Source organism: Notothenia rossii (assembly GCF_949606895.1).
Source record: "Notothenia rossii genome assembly, chromosome: 5".
NCBI classification, from domain to species: domain Eukaryota; kingdom Metazoa; phylum Chordata; class Actinopteri; order Perciformes; family Nototheniidae; genus Notothenia; species Notothenia rossii.
In genome coordinates, this window is record NC_136903.1 from 11,299,878 (window position 1) to 11,320,862 (window position 20,985).

General features: G+C 40.5%; 1 protein-coding gene and 1 long non-coding RNA gene across 3 annotated transcripts in view; one reads left to right on the forward strand and one right to left on the reverse strand.

The window, feature by feature from the left end:
• shisal1b (shisa like 1b) overlaps positions 1-10,369 on the reverse strand; it is a gene marked incomplete at its 3' end in the record, with an annotated part of 38,284 nt that extends 27,915 nt beyond the window's left edge. Inside the window, exon 1 of one of the 2 annotated variants that reach the window (XM_079681099.1) lies at positions 9,986-10,354. Of the gene's footprint in view, positions 1-9,985 lie in introns of both variants that reach the window. The other variant, XM_079681098.1, reaches the window with a different exon arrangement.
• The window catches only part of LOC307041300, a 94,800-nt gene that overhangs the window by 32,210 nt on the left and 41,605 nt on the right, over positions 1-20,985 (forward strand). The gene's annotated exons all lie outside the window — the stretch shown is intronic.

Here is a 20,985-nt window from a genome sequence, read left to right on the forward strand (position 1 = left end):
GACCCCATGGTGGAGAGACGGGCTGGGAATGTATAAAAGTTTATGTATAAAAGACATCAAAAAGTGCATTTTGCATGATAGGTAAAAAAAAACTAAAGTAGCAATGCTCACTTCAACCTAAGGGTTTACATGTAAAAGAGGACGGGAAGCACTGTCAAAGAGGTTCTCCTATGAATTTCTCTAAGCATGTCTCACCATATTATTGGCCTTTGGGTACCAGCCAATACCATGTACCTATCCAATGTAGTATTGTTTGATTAATAAGCCGTATAGCTCACTGTGTTGAAGAGATGGGATCATCATTTTATGTGTAAGGCAGCATCAGACTTGACTTAAACATACAAACATACGTGTATATTTCCTGAATTGTTGGTTCAACATAGTTAAACCTATCTCCAAAGTGAATTGATTCACCGAGTCGGTTTCAGCTGCTATTCAATATCAGTTGAAAGTTAATTCTTGCCCTGGAAACTTGACAAACCAATCCCACCATAAGGTTCATTTAGTAACTATTCAGGGTTTTGCTTTTCTATAACCTTAGCTTTTGACTGCTGGTCAGACAAAACATGCCATTCGAAGACTTCGCTTAAGGGACTCAATGGGATCCATTGATTTATCAAAAAAAGTAGTCGATGAAAGATTGATTTTCAAAATATTCTTTAGTAGAACTCCTACTGTGGAGCAGCATATCTTCTAGTTTACAAGAATGTCTTTGATCAAACAGATTGTGTTGAGTTTGACTGCTAAATGTCACAGAGACACACTAGCTGTGACAGTAGAGTCACTTTCAAGGCCTAAGAAAGTACTTCAGGAATTGTTCCTCATCAGCTCCCTACCGCAGCTCCGTCAAGGCTTGAGCTGCCTGCAGGCAACACAAAGCCCTCATCTGTCAATGCATCGGCGCTTTAGACCTCAAATTCAGTTTTTTTTGTTGGTGTTTCGCTGTGACTCATGCAGAAGAACTGGACGTGTTTTGGCTCCGGGGTTTGGGAGACATGTCCTGTATTAGTTGTGTGTGATGCAGACAGACAGAACAGTATCTCCCAGACACAAGCCAGCATTGTTTGTTTGCATTAACACCCCACTCTGGGCTCAGTTGGTTTCTCTTGGAAACGTTCCCCGTCATCATCTGCCTGACCCCCCGGTTTAAAATAGCTTCCACCCACAGACAAATAGCCTTGTGGGAATTTCAAAAATGAAGAAAGTGAAAATCATGACATGGGACAGTAATCCATGACAAAACTGCAGATAAAACAAAGCAGTGTTTTGAATCTTACTCTTTGGCGTGCATTAATATTCTACTGTAGGTTTCCACAGACCACCCTGGATTCACTAAACTGAGAGTTGGCTCTCGCAAAAATATGTTGTTCTGCTCCAACAGCTATCTCACGGTATTCAATACTAATAAACCAACAATAAACAGGCCTGTAACAGTCAAGACACTATTATTTTGTTTGGTTTGTTGTAGGTTACACCCTTTCCTATCAACGGATCTCTTTTTTAGTTTTTGGCCTTTAGTTTGGCAAGAGATTCCTAAACAATTATTGAAAATGTTATGGATTTGAAATTGAAACTGTTATAGCAGGAATACCATTTTTAAACACAAAGAGGAATGGCTGCAGGGAACAAAGCCAACAAAAGACAAATGGACCCCTAACCCTAAACATGTAACTGCAACCTTTACAAAGAAACTTACATTTACCTTAGGCTACAATATATGAAAGTCTGTCAAAATGGACAGATAGCACCCATAAGATATAGCCTATTACTATATGTGATTAGAAGACTCTGGTTTTATAGGTTTCTCATGTTGCCAATGTCAATGCAGTAAAAATACCAGGATAAATAATAATCCAAAGTGACTTTTTGGAGTGTGTCTGATCCAACAGTTTCCTGGACACATGGTGTGGGTTTACCCTCAGATAACCCTCCTGAACAATAGTCGGTTTTAAGAGGTTTAACTCCCCACACTAAAGCACAGAAATAGCCGTGACAGATCCCCTGTAGAGATGTGGAGAGCTCTCGAACACCTCAAGGTCACAGAGGTCATGAGGGCAGCGGTCGCACTGTATACTGCCAAGAATACCTCTGATGAGAACCCATAATAATCCACATGCTCCGCATCCAAACTCTAATGGTGCTTTGGCAGCGTGTTTATATGGCCTGTTAGAAAAACCTTCAAATGCGAGGTTTGTGGGGCGTTCCAGGGATCATTACTGGAAGTGTTGGTCGACTGGCCCTCATAGTGGGATTTCACCTCATTAATGAGGCTGTCCTGACACTGACCCACGGAGAGTGAGCTCAACTCAGCTTTGCATGAGTTTGGCGGATCTCCTGTGAATAATATCTTCCTATTATGTCCTGAATTGCTCCCCGAATGCCAGCCAGTTCAACTATAAGCTCTAATATCATACATTTCTGCTAAGCCAGTTCAGCTATAAGCTCTAATATCATACATTTCTTCTAAATGCTCTGAAGTCTCCTCTAAAAGACACGATTTATGTGACTTGAAATGAATTTTCTTTTTAGCAGTTACCTGCTGTTATTCACTGATAATGTGGACGTGATTATTGCATATATTTAAATTCTTATTAGTCGTTATTGGAGAAAGGGATTATTTCCAGACATTACATTACATGGTGAATAAAATAATTATAGTCATTTGAGCCCATAATGACTCATGGATTATAGCGAGTCTTTAAGTAATACATTATCTCTGTCGGCATGGCGAGCACATACGTTCAGTGCTAAAATGTAGACCAATGTTCACACACACATAACAGTTGAGTTTACACCCCATGTAATGAGGATTTTCTGATTTGTGCAATTACAATATGTAAAGCAGGAGGCTCAGTGATGGCTGACTTGAGAGACAAAAGCCCTATCTCCCACAGGCAAACACACACACACACACACACACACACACACACACACACACACACACACACACACACACACACACACACACACACACACACACACTGTACACACACAGCTTTTATCCACATTAATGCATTTCCTGCCTCGTACCAACGCCAGTATCAATGTGTCTTCTGTTTTAACAATGAGGTGTACCGCCGGTGGGAAGAAACACTGTAATGATGTATTGTTTTGAGCGAGGGCGAAAAACCCCAGAGATTTGCCCACGATGACTGCTGGCTCAGAGGCACAATCTTTACTGTACTTCAATAGTCTTTCAGAAGAAGAGGTATTGCTTTTTTGAGAAAGATATATTCAACAGCCATTATCTGTGCATGTTAAAGCTGTAGATGTTTTTTGTGTTTCAAAGGCCAACTAAACTATTATTTTAGGGCTTTTAGCTGTGTGTCATAGAGTCCTCATCAGCTAATGGAATTGGCTCAGGTATTTTATAATAACATATATAACAAATGACAATGTTAAAAGAAAGGTGACACAATGTAAAATGGTGTTTGTGTTGCTGCATAAGAGCTACACCTTTTAAGTTTTTCTGTTCAACTCACTGTAACTTAACTTTCTGACTCTATATCATTGTGTACTTACTGCACCATGAGGTTGTTCTCAGTGAACCACCAATATAAGCTCAGTGTACAATACCTGCTCAGCACCATACAGCAGACAATTCAGTTAACTATTAGTGAGGGGAAAATAGTGGAGCATTCAGTGGCTATATACAGTAGAGCCAGATATTTCACTCAGGAGAAGCCTATGCTAGAAAATATAACCTGAAAGTGTCCATATACTGTACAATGTTGACACAAAGACCAAATCAAGTACTTCCATGCCTTATCACTTCCAACAAGGATATAACGAGCATCTTCGTTGCTCATCCAGAGGTTGCATGCCCAGCTGTTCCTTCGGCCCTGTCCCTTGCCATGCTGCAAATGCATTTAAGCCTCTACCTTGACAACACGCTCCTTTTTATCTGGTGATAAAAGCTTTTCTCTCTATGTTGCACGGCTCAGCTAAAGTGACGGAGGCTCTGCTGCACCTCCGGCTCTATAATCAACATCCATTGTCTGACACCGACCGACGTTTAGCTCTTCGTCCTCTCCCCATGCATCTCTGCTGTCACTCGCATCTGCTCCCTCCCCGCAACACCTCAGAGGGGGAGGGGGGGGGGGGGAGGTCAAGCCGACACACAGCTTTATATGGACCTTGTTGAGCGCCGAGCATTTCAGTTGGTGTGGATTGGGAGGCATACAGTGTATTCTACTGATGTTGAAGTGCCTGTTGATTTCACTACATTTCAATAAATGTAACTATAAAACCTTGTTCTTTGTCAGGTAGGAGCACATACAGTACAGTACATACAGTATTGTAATGTAACCTGCTTGTAAGACTCGGTAAATGAGGACATTTAAATCTAAATTTGTCTCTGTGTTTGCAAAGGCAACGTAGCTGAAAGTGTGACAAAAACAACTTGTCGCTTGTTTGCCAAAATGTATTTGTTTGTTTGTAAGATAGCTATATATTCCAGTAATGTTCTTTAGACAATTCTGAGGTACTTGTGCTTTACTTAAATATCATGTTACTCCTATTTTATACTTCTACTCCACCACAGTAGGTTTTATTCGAAAACAATAAGATTCAGTTATAGCACAATGTTTATTAAAATAGATGATCACCCAATGCTATACCAGTAGTTAACCGTTGTTTCTCGTCAAATTGCTACATTACTAAAAAGCCGCTTACATGTTAATGCATCAGTATTAATAATTCAGCAATATAAATAATATTTAAGATCTGAAGAGAATGTTTAGTTTTCACACTTTTGGTACATCTTGAAAATAGTTCTTCAGTTCTTTAAGTTATCTAGCCAGTTAAATACAAGTATTGTCTGTAAGTATTTTTACCATTCTGCATTTACTACTGTTAGTAAATAGTCTGTATTTCTGGTTGACTCTAACATTTGAAAGATGCTCTGTGGTGTGAATATAAAGTGGTTTGTTAGCAATGTAAACAACTTGAACATACATATTCCTACTGAAACACAAAACAAGAATATTGTTGTTCCCTCATCATCACCAAGTCACATGCAACACTGATCACCTAAAGGTCAAACAAAGTCAAAGAGGAGGCTACGTGGAAAAGCTGATTTGGTGACAGGTCAGACCAATAATGATGATTGATTTAGAGTGGGGTCATGCATGCAAACATTTACATGCTATGTCAACAGTATGGTTATTCTTCCAGTGTGTTCGCTGTTAAAATCCCCCAAGAGAAAAGACCCCTGACTTCCTCCCTCAATCAAGGTTTTAATTTAATTGTTAACCAAAATAAACAGATGTAGCTTATTATGTATGCATGGTAATAAACAAGAATGAACACATAAATACACATTTGCATATTAAATGTTGCAGTATTACATTTCCCTCGTGAGAGATCACTCATGTGTGATTGAACAGTTTATTTTCAGTCAATATTACAAACGTCTCAGGGGAGTTTGGATCAATGTAATGTTTCTTCCCTTTTGAGTTGAACACACACACACACACACACACACACACACACACACACACACACACACACACACACACACACACACACACACACACACACACACACACACACACACACACACACACACACACACACACACACACACACACACACACCATTTCAAAAAGCCACTGGGTGTCTGTATTTTAACCGCTTGTTTGTTATTTGAATACCTTCAACCTATCATTTCATCCCCTTCCCCCGGGGAAGCAACACACTTCAAAGCAATGTACATATACACACATTGAAGAGGAAAATACTGCATACATGAATGCAAACATTTAAAGTTGTATCAGCTGCAAACAAGCAGAGAAAGATTTGACTTGTGTTGCTGTTGTACGTGTTGCCCAAAGGTCAGGGTGAATCCATGCAGGATGAGCGGGCTACAGATATTAACGTTGACAGTATAATAGCACAAAATGCTAGTTGGCTTTCTGCCTTTGAAGAGTACACAGGGGCCACATGTAGGTAGAGACTAGGCCCTGAGTGTTTGTGTGCGTCGCTAGATTATCATCTGTTAGGTGAAATCATATACTGAGGGGAAGCCGGCATCAAAGCAACTTTTAATCAAGGAACCTGCGGCTGTCAGCCTCTCTCTCAGTGCACATATATACTGTACACACACCTTTGCTCTTTTGAACTCCTTCTTTCCACCAGGCGCACAAACAGATCAACACAAATTAACGCATGAACATAAAAAGACACATACTGTACACACACACACACACACACACACACACACACACACACACACACACACACACACACACACACACACACACACACACACACACACACACACACACACACACACACACACACACACACACACACACACACACACACACACACACACAGCAGCGCAGGGCCGGGGAACTCGCTGTGAACCCCGGGGAGAGAGATGTCACAATGACAGACCGGATGAACCAAATGAATGCAGATCAGAAAACAAGACCCTTCTGTGCACACTCAGTGACGACATGCTGCTGTTTGGATTGAGTGAAGTATGTTATTATTTGACTGCCTTTGCTGTTTTCAGTTAATCCGTTATACACTTGGTTGGAAATAGTTCAAAAAGATTTTTGGTGTGTGGGGGATAAGAAGATCCAGGGCACTCAAAAAGGCAAATTGAAGCCTGTGTTCTGTCAAATGTGAAAACCAATATATTTCCGTGGTTTACTTTTTAGCCTTTAAGCCGATATTTAAATTCAGTTGTATTTTAAATCATTACCAAAAGATAAAACTCCAAAGAGCATGAAAGCCAACACAACACAGGCCTTTCACAATGGCAGTTTTGCACATAAACCAAACCAAGACACTGTATTTGAGTTAAGCTAGACGACAGTAGGCTTAGTTTGATTTAAATTGACTTGACTTGTATGTTTCTTTTGAGTATGAGTATTTGTTTATAGAAATAACAACCAACTGCAACAAGAACAATGTTGCAGCCCTAAGGACAACTTCTTTCATTATATGGTTGTGAACATTACAATCATGTTCACCTTTGCTTGTGGCTGTGCTCCCTTTAGGCCTTCAGCTGGTTTACCCACACACGTCAGGCCAATGTGGTTCGCACCTACACTTTATTAAAAAAACATCTTTACACAAACAATCCGCAGGTGAGGACAGAGCAGTGAAAGGGTTAAAGTAACGGGGACAATCAGAGTTAAACTAATCCAGTGTGATAACCTGAGTTGTTTATGTGTTCATGCTGGCCCTTCTGCCTCTTGCGGCCATTAAGGGTGTAGCAGGGGCTACACTAACTTTCTGTCTCAGGTGTCAATTTCCTCTTTTCAAATTCAGAATATATGCTTCTATTTCATATTTCAGTGGGTGGAAATAGCAAAGGAAGTGTTTATATTAGAGTTATTGGAAGTTAAACATAATAGATTAGTGAGTGTGTAGCTGAACACAAGTGATAAAGAGCTGGTAAATAAGATGCACCTTTAGTAAGATAGGCTGTACTGTAAGGAAGCTTTCTGTAAGTACTCTTCTACATTGGAGGAATTTGGCAATATCAGATACTTTGCTGAGGAAATGTTCAATTTCCAGCCCAAAATGTGTCTTCTGTTTGTATGTGATAAACCTGGGACACACTTCAATCTCACCAGGAACAGAAAGTAGACTGCAATACAGTTTCAGTTTGTGCCCTCTCCTAAATAACCTCCGCTGTCTGCACTCTGATACGTCTAGATATAAGGCTGGATTGTGTGCGGTGACGGAAAACACCGTTCTCTAAAGCTGAGAGTTGGGGTTTTTTTTTTCTTGCCTTATCTGAACTGTGATAAGAACCACCACCCGTGAGACGACGATAGCACAGTTGTAATATTTTCAGCTTCTTGCCTCTGACTTTTACGTCTGAGGTTTAGGCACCAAGAAGTCTTCCTCTGCCAAAAGATTGTCTGCATCTGGTGCCGCCAGCGACTCTGCAGTTCCACCAGTTTGATCATCTGTTCTGAATGTGAAATGCTCCTCACTCGAAATGTTCACCTTCAGGGCTTCTGCCAAGCCGTGTGTGTGTGTGTGTGTGTGTGTGTGTGTGTGTGTGTGTGTGTGTGTGTGTGTGTGTGTGTGTGTGTGTGTGTGTGTGTGTGTGTGTGTGTGTGTGTGTGTGTGTGTGTGTGTGTGTGTGTGTGTGTGTGTGTGTGTGTGTGTGTGTGTGTGTGTGTGTGTGTGTGTGTGTGTGTGTGTGTGTGTGTGTGTGTGTGTGTGTGTGTGTGTGTGTGTGTGTGTGTGTGTGTGTGTGTGTGTGTGTGTGTGTGTGTGTGTGTGTGTGTGTGTGTGTGTGTGTGTGTGTGTGTGTGTGTGTGTCACAAGGGCTGCACGTTTATTATTATACTGTTTTTGTAACGTGTTATCTCGCTTATGGACGGCTCTAGTTTATGTTTTGTTATTATTTATACAAAGCAATCGTAGGGGCGTGCTCAGGTATAAATGACGCTGCCAGCATGAGACAGCAGGAAGCCTAGAGAGGAAGTTGGAAAAACTTTTTGACTGTAAGACCGAGGGATCTGTTGTTTATTTGTTTAAATACCGTGCAAATATTGCACGTCGGCAGTGGGCCGCCAGCTGATCCACTGAACCTCTCAATAAAGCACCTGAATGGAATGAGCAAGTATCTGATTTCTTGAATATACGCAAGTCAATACTCGAACTCGCCTCCTAGACTAAGTGGCCTTTGAACATTTATATTCTTTTGGACAATTGGCTACTACAGTCCAGACTAAACAGAAAGCAGGGTAGGTCATCGCACTTGCTCGCTGCTTAATGATCCCTTTTAAAAGCTTCACTTTGGGGGGTTTGTATAAACACATTCTGCTGAATGTAGACCAACACTTTGCTGTCACTGAAATTAATGGACAGCGAGGCTTATGTAATATCCGTCCTTTTGTGTCAAAACACACACAGTTCAGAACAATTGCCCTGCGTGCTTCCACCTGTGTTTATACCGAGAGCACAATACTTTTCTTTGATACATTTGTACAGCCCTCCACCCCACCCGCTGGAAGGCTGTGTGGTAAATGTTGAGCTTGAAAGTCTTCAAGGAGAATTTTTGCGATCACCTGCTGTAAATAAATACAGTCTCACCGAGTCCTCAGGGAGCTCATTCATCCATTCAGTAAAGAAATACACAATGCCTCACCCAGGCATCATAACAAGGACTAATGTGATTTGCTTTCTTATTTTTTGCTATTGTCCTTTTTGTCTGACTATTTCAAAGCATGCCTAATTTCTTCCACTTGTGTTAATTAAACATGTGGGCTTGCCTTAGAGACGTATTGTCCATATGCATGCACGGGCACACACACAAAGACACAACACACTTTCTATGCGCTTGCAGTACACACACTTGTTCCACACAATGTCCCTTGTCATGCAAAATCATAAAAGCTCAAACCTGTGGCCCCTGGGTCGGTTTTCACGCGTACACATGAGCGGGATTTTTCACAGGAGGAGTAGGCTTTTGAGTGAATGAACAAAAGGAATCTCCTTCCTCCTCTGCTCCTCGCTCCGTCTAAATCCTATCCTGTGCCACCATGCGTCTCCCACACGCCTGTTTCCAAGTAACCGGCTGCCAGTCCTTCTTAATTGCCTCCTGTATAAAGTGACGGCTGATGAGAGCGAGCTGTCCTCACCTTTTCCTTCCTCTCGCTCGCTGTTACCTCACCTAAAAGAGAGACTCCACCTGACAACTGTACTGCATGCCTTCGGGGAATTATACAGTCGTGTTGACCTAGAATGAAACTTCCGTCATTTACCTGGGGACTTGCTGTATGGAAAATAAATCTAACTGAGGGACTTTTAATTATAAGAACTGCTCTCACTTAAGATAACTGCTCTGTGAGGACGTCTCATCTAAGCCTTAATAGATGCTAAGGGATGAAAGGCACATGAAAAGCTTTGAAAAGCAAATGTCTTGTGAGAAATAAAGTACAGAACAGAGGATAAAACAATAACAGCAGGCAGTGTTTGCTTTAATGATAAGCAGCTATTCCTCACTAACCTTTGCACGAGCCTGGAGGAAAGGGAAAGGTCTTTTCGCTCACTCCAGCTGGTAAAATGTACCACCCTGTTGCTCCTTGTTTCCCCTCTTCCTTTGTTGCGCCCTTCCTCACAAATAGATCCTCCTCATCCTCGGGAACCGGGGCTGGAATTAACAGCTCATGAGGGGAAGCCAGGCAGAAGAGAAAAGAAAACACACCAGGGAAGAAAAGGAACACTTCTCTTCTCGCCCCTAAGTCCTCCTTTGGCAGTGTATCCCCATCCGTCAGCGCAGCAACTGAGAGCGTGAGAGGGGGAGAGAGACAGATAAAACGATACTGAGTAAGTGGGCGAGTGAGAGAGAAAGTGAGGGAGGGTGGGAGGGATGAAGAGAGAGCTTGTGTTTGTGTGTGCACTGAAGGGAGATCCTCTGAGCTGCTGTCTGTCTCCTCTGCATGCATTCCTCCCCGACAGAAGCCACGAGGTCAGCTGATTTCACTGTAACAAGACTTTATTTCCTCTTGAGGGAAAATACTTCCTGTTCTCTGCTCAACTTCCCTCATGAGTGAAATCACTCTGCATTGGAATGCCTTTTAAAAACCTAAATCTCTCTCTCTCTCTCTCTCTCTCTCTCTCTCTCTCTCTCTCTCTCTCTCTCTCTCTCTGTTTCTTGATCTGAGCTTCCTTGTGAGAGTTTATCTAATCTCCTCTCTCCCAGCACCTCTATCCAGAGGTTCACAAATGAACAAGAAATGACAAGATTGCACAAGAATGCTGCAATTTCATTTCGGATACACTCTACAAACATACAAAGAAACGGTGGCAACATCGTGTCAAGTGCATACATGAACTGATACGCTGAGGAAAAATCTGCAAGGCTCCTCACGTAGGAAAGAAAATTACATTCATGGTGCACATCAGACACAACCATCATCTGTTGCTGCCCTGTATTTGGCCAGAAGAAGCATAATGAAACCAGAATACCATTAATATGAACAGTACGATCAATGCAATGGTAGTTGTAGTATCACCTGATTGGTACTATTTATTGTTATGTAACGACCAAAATGTAATAATCAATCAATTGAGAAGAGATAATCAAATTTAATACATTTCAGAATACCAATTAATTCAAGTAATTCAGCAACAAAAAGAAAGCCACTTTTTTGCGACTTTGAGGTTCTAAATGCAACAATTTGCAACGCTAGAAAGTAAAAAGAAACCCGATTTCTGGTTATCTTTTATTTGGTTTAATATCTATTCAAAGGCATCCCTTTGGTCTGCGGAAAGCTGTGACCACAGTTCGCAGACTAATTAATTGGGGAAGAGGGGAAACAGATCATTGATAATGAAATTCATCACTATGTGCAGCTCTTTTTCACACGACTATAAACACATGTGTGAGAGAACAGGTGCTGGTTGAGTGTGCCAACAAAGAGCAGATTGACTTGCTCCAGGTCACTATGGGACTTGTGGCACTTCATGGCTTCCTCCCAGCTGTGTTCATCAACACCTTCATTGCTTATCATAGCTCAGGATTCAATTAAAACGGTCTGAATGATATTCAAAACTTAAATTAAATCTTCTCAGAGCCCGGTGTTACGTCACTTAATGGAACACTACTGAGAACTGGTTTTTAAACATTAACAGGCGTAAAGAAGAACCGTTATTACCCTGGTGCCTGGTCTGTGTGTATTGTACACGCTGTATGTGATCCTGCGTCTTTCCTCTCTGCCCATTCCTGATGTAACATGGCAGCCAGAGGGCCGAAGTGTTTCCCCTGAGTCCAGTACATATTGGGTCAATATGCACATGAAGTGGTGGATCAATCGGGTCACACGCATCGCTGAAAGGTCATTCAGGGGCCAACCTGACAGCTTCCCTAATTATGTTGATAAAGTGTCCAAATGTAATGACCACCACAGGCAAACTGTCAGTTCACAACACAGCTAGGGGTATGAACATATGGCCATGTCTTTTTCACACTAGGGGTGGGCGGGTCGATCCCAAAATATCGATACTTCCGATATTACGTTACCAAAATATTGATACTAGAGCCAATAGGATCGATACTTTTATACTTTTTTTTCTCCTCTCCTCTACTCGTCAATTTCATGCCAATTTCACTGCTGTCCTCCTCTCCTCGAGGCTCACGCACGCACAGCGCGCTCCCTGCCTGAACGCCGATTTTCAAGCTGACTGACAGCAGCTAGCAGGGCAGGACAGCAGCAGCCAGCGACTCGTGAGTGCGACACTCACACGCGCATGTTAGCTGAGAGAAAGAGGAGCTTTGTATGGAGCTATTTCATAACTATCAATGAAAACGTATCGAACTGTGATGATGTGTGCACGAAGGCAGTTCGCTACTGTGGCCACTTTGTATTGTTATTTTTCATGTTTGCACTTTACATTTGCAAAAGTAAAACGTTTATTTGTCTATAAAAACTGTCCTGTCTTTAATCATGAAAATGAATTCAGATTGAATCTATCTATGATGCTTCCAGCTCAAAAATCATGTCATGCAGCTCTCCCCTATATGAAAGTACATAAGACGCTTTTCATTTAAAAAAGTATAGGTATCGGTATCTGTGATACTGGCCCGGAAATACTTGGTATCGGATCGAATCCAGATTTTGTAGTATCGCCCACCCCTACTTCACGCTGCACGCTGACCAGAGGTGCTCCCGTGGCGCATCATGGGATTGTGTGGTCTCGGCTGGCGGGTGTTGCTTGGGGACTCATGGCAACATGCAGCAGGAGCTCTGATTAGGGACAGTTTCTGTATAAGAGTGCTGGTGACTGTGAGGCCTGAGGCGGGATCGGGCCGTATGATGATCATCCAGAAGGAAGTATGCACAGCAAAGATGTGGACTGAGAGTTCGGAGGAAATCACTCACGCATAGTCATTTCCGATGCGGCACAATCATCCACAGGCCATCTTTTGTTCTCTCTTTGATACCAACATTCAGTGCAATGCAAATACTTTTAAAGCTGGCTTAAAGGGCACCTATCATGCAAAATGCACTTTTTTAAAATTTATTTAATACATAGATATGTGTCCTCGGTGCGTCGGGGAGCTCACGCAGCTTCAGAAAATAAAACCCTCTTTCTTTTCCTCCGTACCCAAATCTCTAAAAACGGGAGTACAACGAGCAGATACAGATTTGCTGCCGATATGACGTCAAATCGACAGCGGACCCACAGAAAGTTGCTACCAGAAACAAAGCCTGACGTGTTTTGGATGTAATCTCGTCTTTTTTTACATTAGCAAGACTCGCTAACACTCAGAGCTATCCTGTACTGTAGAGCAGTGTTTCTCAAACTTTTTCCAGTAATGTACCCCCTTTTAAGCATTTTCTCAGCCAAGTACCCCCTGACTGACCCCGAACATTTTTGATCGAAAAAGCCTATATAAATAATTACAATATAGTGATGTTCCCTCAGTGTGTGATTTATGAACTCATTCGTGCATGCATTACAAAAAACTAAGGATATTTTCATCTTCATGCATGAAAAAAAATAGCATAACATAACATTTTTATAAAACAGATTTTTCCAAGGAGTTTTTCAATTTATGTAATATGTTTGACAAACCAATGAATAAAATGATATATTGTGAAAAACTATAAAATACAATACACACATTTGACATGTTTATATGAGGACCCCCATGGTGGTTCTAGGAATATTTTATATAAAATTGTGTTTTCTATTTAACTTATTGTACTAAGATTATTTTTTTAATCATGCATGGTATTTTTTTAATTAACCTTTTTTTCTTTTGAAATCTCACGTACCCCCTGCAGTAGCCCAACGTACCCCCAGGGGTCCGCGTACCCCCATTTGAGAATCACTGCTGTAGAGCACATGTGTTTTTAAACGCAGGAAATAAAAAAAGAACTCACCTTGTGATAAACCCGCAAGAGAAAAAGCATTTGAGCTCCATACTATTTCAGAAATAATCCTTGATGTGGTTTAGAACATGATGGCATTTTATCACAGCAGAATTTAACTTTATCTCCAGTAGAATTCTGATCAGGCATTAGCTCCGCCTCCTCTTTTCTTTCTTTTTTAAAGCTAAGGACCCAAAATCCGCGTTTCTCTAACAGGGCTTCAAAAGAGGGGTATGAGCAGTATGAGGCATGGCTACAATGGGTGATCTGTTTAGTATTTTAAGCAAAAAACTTCACAGACATTTTTTTGTATAGGTATGGCCCTACAATATATTTTCCAATATAGTATGATAGGTCCACTCTAAATCAGATCTCACTTACTCATATTGCATCGGATGAAAGTGAATATGAAACCATCACAAAACCATAAAGGATGGTTTTATTTGTCACAGAGAATGGCTGTGATGAAACTCATGCCAGGATTGCTGTTTTTATTATGGAACGCTCACCCACAGCGCCTGATAGCAAATATTACACATTTATCTTACAACTCTTCTGACATATTGAGTGGCTTTAAATGCACTCGGGAAATGAGGTCATGTTAAATGGATGCAAAGCGGGGAATGTGCGGACCGTTGGCTGGCGGCACTTAGTCACATGAACATACTGTACCTCCGATGACTGTAAAACAGAAACAAAGTGCACTGACTGACTTCTTACTGTAAATAGACCAGTCGTTTTCCTTTCATCTCCAGGTGTGTGCCCTCTGTGTTAGTGGGCGCGCTGCGGGGGTGTATTCAGGACTTGAGAGGAGTTTGTCTTCCACATAACTGGGCTCATTAATAATACAACTGGCTGTGTACTGAACCTTTACCTCGTCACAGGTGAAAATGATCTTCCCTTTTGTGTTTCTGTTCAAAGTCATTCTGCCCCTCAGAGGTTCAGATGATAGGAGTTATTCTGTCTAGCGTGGCCTATCCTGCTTTAAGCCAACTCGGGGAGATTTCTTTGAATCTTTTTTTAGTAGGATCCATACATGTAGAGGATCAGCGTACACAGTCCTCCATTAAAGAAGCAGGGTATTTGATACAGATGTGACTTTCAATCTACAAAAAAGAGATTTGGGCTTAGCTTTTTATTATATGGTCCAAGGGCAGGGAAATTACTTTTTCAAAAAGCTTGTCACTTTTCCTTTCTTAGTCCCCTCTCCCCTCTACAGAAGAGACCTATGGAGCTGTTACCTCCTTTTATAGGGAATGTATAATGCTGGTTTTAAATTCATTTAGGTTGCGAAATGTAGCCCAGCTATGAACTAGTGTCCTGCAGCTGATGACTATAGTCCCGTGGTAATAAAGTGAGTGAATGTCGCTGTCAAGCTTTCCTCAGGGGACCAGCTTAAGCGCACTAGATGGAGGTCAGAAGAAGCATGGGGAATTAGGCAAATCCATGCAAGTCATTGCGTGTCCTTCCGTCTTGAGATGGATGCTACTAATAGAAGCGTGCATCTTACAGCTTCCTAATGACTCAACCAATCACAAGATGCCCCTTTTGGACATTTGGGTGCAGTTGTGCTTTTGCTTTGATTAAATTCAAAAGGTAAGAGGGAAGAAGAAGAGAAAAACCGGCCATTTAAATACCCCAATGAGCACTTACTCTTGCTTATGAGTTACAGTTCATTGTTGTTCTTAAAGAATACAATTTAAAATGGACACCCCACCTCCATCTCCTCATGTGAATATGACATGCTGGTGCTGACACAGCTTTTACAAAAAGAAAAAACAACCCAGCATCAGCTCTCCGACGAGTGGCTCTGCGTGCTTTTCCTCTTTCAGGGAAGTGTGTCCTCTTAATTGCCTCGAAGGTAGTGTTGCTTGTTGCAAAGCTTTAACCCCCATCTTGAAAGCAACGGGGTGTCACTTAACATCAGCAATTACATGACTAATATCATACACTGCTCAGCCGTCTGAAAAATACCATGATATTAAAAATGCTTCCCCTTCCAGAAAACAAACAAACCCAGTGAACACACTAATATGCTGCTTAACAGGCGCTCGTTTATATGGCCTTATTTGAATACTTGTTGTTCTGAACTGACACGCTGCATTTATCCCCAAATTCAACGTCTGGAGGGAATTACAAAGTGAGACTATACGCATTCTTACACACAGAGGAATTAGCTTTTATCGTTGCAGAAAATAACTTTAAACAGCATTTTTGGATTCAATTATTGTTTGGGTGATGGATTTTATTATAGTAAAAACCCAAAGTTTTCTTACTTTTTTTGACAGCAGAAGTTTTCGACAGCCTTTGAGTCATACCTTCACTGGGCGCTGTTTTCTGTGAATCAGTCGTAGGGTTAATCCATGTCATCTCTTAGTGCATGAGAAGTGACAAATGAGTCCTGGCATCACACTGAAATGGCTTTGCTCTCAAGAGTCACTCTGTCCAAACTTCTGCGGCCTTCATCACGTTGTCATGACTGAGGTCAGCGTTGAGGTTACTGCTTCTGTTCTGACAGCATCATCATGTAGTTACTAATATGTGTACTGTCAAAACACAACCAGAAGTTACTCCTTTCATTCTTAACTTGTCGTTTAGAAAATAATTGTTATTAATGTGGGTAGAAAGGATACAAGGACTGAAGCAATGTCATTAACCTATTAGTTACTGTATTCAAAGAAATTAAATTGAGGGAACTGTTTTTATTTTTGATAAATCTATTGACATCTCCCATGTAAATATTTAAAAAAAACACTCACCGGTTTCTGAGTGTCAAATGTGAATCTGTTTCTTTTCTTTGTTTTTATGTTATTGAACATTGAATATCTTTGAATTCAGGACTGGTGGTTGAACCAAACAAGTTATCACAACAAACATCACTTTTGGTTTAGGGAATCTACTATTGTCCACAATTGTTGGACTTTCCAAATGATTCATTGATAAATAGTATAAATAATTAGTAAGAATTGAACTGACTTACTACTTAGTTGTTAGTTGCAGCCCAAAGTATTATTTTCCTAAAAGCTTGATTGACACATGTTGGTCTTTGAAATGACCAAAAGACACTTTGATTCATTACATTAGTTCATTTATAATCAGCATTAACCTTTAAGTATTTCTAACTTCAAATATCAGGGAAAGGTTTAGTCTGCCAGAGTTTTAACGGTGACACAAATTAGAAAAAGTGTCTTGTGTAAGCCAACTGCGTAAATAGGGGGATTTAATCAGAAGAGACAGAGAGATCAATTTTACTGGACAAATTGCTACAAAACTTACACAACCCAAATGACTTTGCCCTCAAATGTCCACTTTTGTAGGCACACACTACTAATTTATAAAAGGATGACTCCTTATTCATAAAGTGTGTGCCAGCAGTAGGTGTCCTCTTTTTAAAATGGCAGATACATCTGGAACAAGGCTGTTAAACTAATTTTTGTACAACATACTCAAAAGATGACGAGGGCAGAGATAAATGTCAAACGACACAGAACAACTCCATAACATATTTACAGGCTGTCAATAGCATATCTGTTCTTTTCATCCTCAGAGAACACTGTGAAGCCTCGGTGGGGGGAAGATCTGTCAGGCAAATGATACAGACTAATGACATTTGAGGTCCACGAACATTTTGTATGAGGTTTTGTGGAAAAGCTTTCAAGATGAATTTATGTTGATGTCTGCAACACTCCTAATGTGGAAACCCCCCAAAGCAAAGTAACACACTCCTCTCATCATGGTCGCTGTGACCGTTATTAATGCTGTCATAAAGCACTGGCATTATTTCTGTGTGGGAATTAAGATAATGCATTATCACAACAATCCTCCTAAGGAAGGTTTTTATTCCGGCAAAGTGTAACGGTCCCCTATTATACTGTTTGTCATAAATATATTATAGGTCTCAGATATATACAAAACATGTCTCTGAAGTGTTTGGCTCCAAACATCAAACAGATCATTGCATCATTACCCATAATCCCCTCTGTTTCTGCCCTGTTTCAAAAGTGCTGATTCTCTGAGTGTTTCTCAATCGCGAGGATGCAGGCTTTGTAGTCGCGTACTTCCAAGTCACTTCCTTCAGAAACGAAGCAAGTATGCTTCCAAGCCACGGCTTCGGAAAACGAAGAAGAATGGAACAGGCTAACAAGTGTGCCACTCTCTCTAACGGTTTCAACATAAACTGTACCGAAAATAAATACCTCACGATGTCTATCTAATTATGAACTTGCTTTACTTTCACAAAACACATTTTTGGTGATAACAAACAAATGTAACAAAGTGACATATTTACCAACACATGTTCTACGTCACTACATACTTACATTTAAATGTGTGCTGCGTCGGTTCAGTCATTCTCCGCAAGGGTTTTTGAAATTGGTCCGTGCGCAAAGCATTGTGGGGTTTTTAAGGACGCGAAGTCTACCCATGTGCAGCCTCGAAATTTCCCCCAAACCAAGGACGCGGCCTCAGTGGAATTCCAAGTATGCTGGAGATTGGAACAGTCCTTCGGCGGCACTCGATGACGTAGCATCCTTGAAATATTGGCTTGGAAGCCAGTTTCCTCGAGATTGAGAAACGGCCACGGTCTGTTACTTTAGATGAAAATAAGGAGCCACTCCCCACGCCCCTCTGAGAGATATTTGGTTAAAAAGAACACAATGGTGCTCTAGGAGGTGAATAATAAGGTAACACCCGCCCACCTTACCACCTGAATCTCAGGTGGTAAGGTGGGCGGGTGTTACCTTGGTTGCTTATTGGCTAATGGTTACACAAGCCAAAAAATCGTTATGACATCATAAAGTGGCCAAAATCTGATCAGCTGATTTTCAGACAGGTTTTTATGTAAATTAATCGGGACAAAAAGTGAGCCAATCTTTCTTCCTGAAACTTTCAGAGTGTCTTTCCACAGAGGGGACACATGTTTAAGTATAAAAGACATGAACAAGTGGATTTTGCATAATAGGTGACTTTTAATAGCTTTCTACCTCAAGAGCAACCGTGTCTTTTGAAATGATTAATGGTTTGAATGTTAGCCTCGGTCAAGATAATTAGTGAGAAAATAATGCAGGAATTATAAGCACTGAGATCAATTCCTCTTTCTAGCGGACCCATTGGCTGCAAAGGATTTTTCTTCTTTACAGCATCGATAATAAATCAGTGCTTTTGGACAGCAGCCTGTAAAGCTGGCAGCCACTGGCTTCTAAGGTTCCTGGGATCAATGACAAACTGCTCCAGTAGAGAAATGAGAGGAGTGATAAATGGACATCATTTGCAGAACTCAAGATACAAATCTGGTTTTAGTTCAGAGATGTTATGAGGAATTGATGATATCCACTGAAGAGCAGGAGGAGAGATTCATCTTAAAAAGCAATGCTGCCATGAACAATTTCGTAACATTGATCTGTTACTTAGTAATTATTTATCTATTATCTAATATATCATTCCAATAACTTGTATATAGACTCGTATTGCACTATTCCACTTTCTTTTTTTCTCTCACTTTTTTTAAAACTATTTTTCTTTTTTGTATTACTTTTAATATTATTTTAATGTTGTCTGCTTATCTGTATTATTGTGTTGCATTGTTGGAGAAACCTGTGGCCTAAGATTTTCAACGACATAATTACTCTGTAGCTATGTTAGTTTGACAATAAAGAACCTCGAACCTTGAACCTTCTGTATTTTTAAAGTCTCAAATAAACGTAACTTCATTTGTGTTTCCTCTTTTACGCAAATAATACTTAAAAAGGTTTCTGCTTCACCTCTAATTAGCTTTTTGTAGCTGAATCTACCTCTGCTAATAGTTTCCTCAATGTGGATCTGTGAATTATAACCAGATAAGGAGCTTTGGGTATTTCCAAGACTCTAGGTGGAAATATAATCGATTAGCGTTATTGCCAAAAAGGGCACCAATAAGCTGCAGATCTGTGTGCAAAGAGGCTCCTGTTATGTCTGCCCAAGTGAAATCTATCACGCCTGGAAGTCTTACTCGGCTTCTCAGACAGGGATCTTTTCATCACAATGTGCTCTGAAAGGAAATATAGATCTAACATTTTATGAAATTACCTATATAATCAGATTTTGTTTGAAGGAGGATATTATAAAGTAATTATGTCTGATTATCTCGTCATGTGTTTTCCTCTTGTCTATTTACGCGAGATTCTTGCTTAGAGTAATGAAAATGGCATCTGCCTCATAGTCTGCCTTTTGTCGAGTTAATTCACATTAAGCTTCTCAAACCTCTTTACTTGTATTCCTGTCTCAAATCTGAAACATCCCCCACTTATACATCAAAGTAACAGCAGTCTCTTCATATATTTCCAATGTTTGTTTATAAATGTCCGCTTTGTTTAATAAATCAATGTCCAGAAAATGTAATTGTAGGAATCAAACTTTACATGCTGTCACTTATTATAAAATAGGAAGCAGAATTCGATTTCTATTCATCGTTAAACTGATGTAAAACTGAACCTATTAGCCTCAGGATGGTTATTAAAACATCAAAAGCAAAATGAGTTTTGCCCGTCAGTGATGCATCCTGCCGGAGAACAGAAAAAAAAACGTCTTCCTGGCCATCATAACTTTAAACAAGATGTCAAATGTTACGCAAGCCTGAACTCTTCTTATGCATTTCATGTCTAATTGTCGCCATAAGAAACATAAACGTTAAAGTCACCTACGTCTGAATGCCATTATTGAACAGACAGATGACGCCAGAGGTGTTATGTATTCGTACTTTTTAAATGAGTGTAAGGCACGAACTGACTTCCCGACCTGAACATCTCTGTCTGCTTCCAAAGAAACTCAATTAAGGCTTTTCCAACCTTGCAACGTCTCATATCCAGTTTCTGTTTATCTGCTCTTAGCCTCGGTGCTTTTAGAGTTCAGTTTACATTTAAAGACATCAACACTTTGATGTATATTACCCATCTTCCCTTCAGTGGCAGTGTGTTAAAAACTTTGATAAGCTTAACATGAAGTAGTTATTTATTATTATATTATATTATATAAAAATAGGGTAACAGGTAAACGCGGAGGAAATATCTCAAATATGTATATGATCAAAGACAGAATCGGTTAATAGATCTTGGTTATAGACAAACAACATGTGATGCATTCAGTATACAAACAA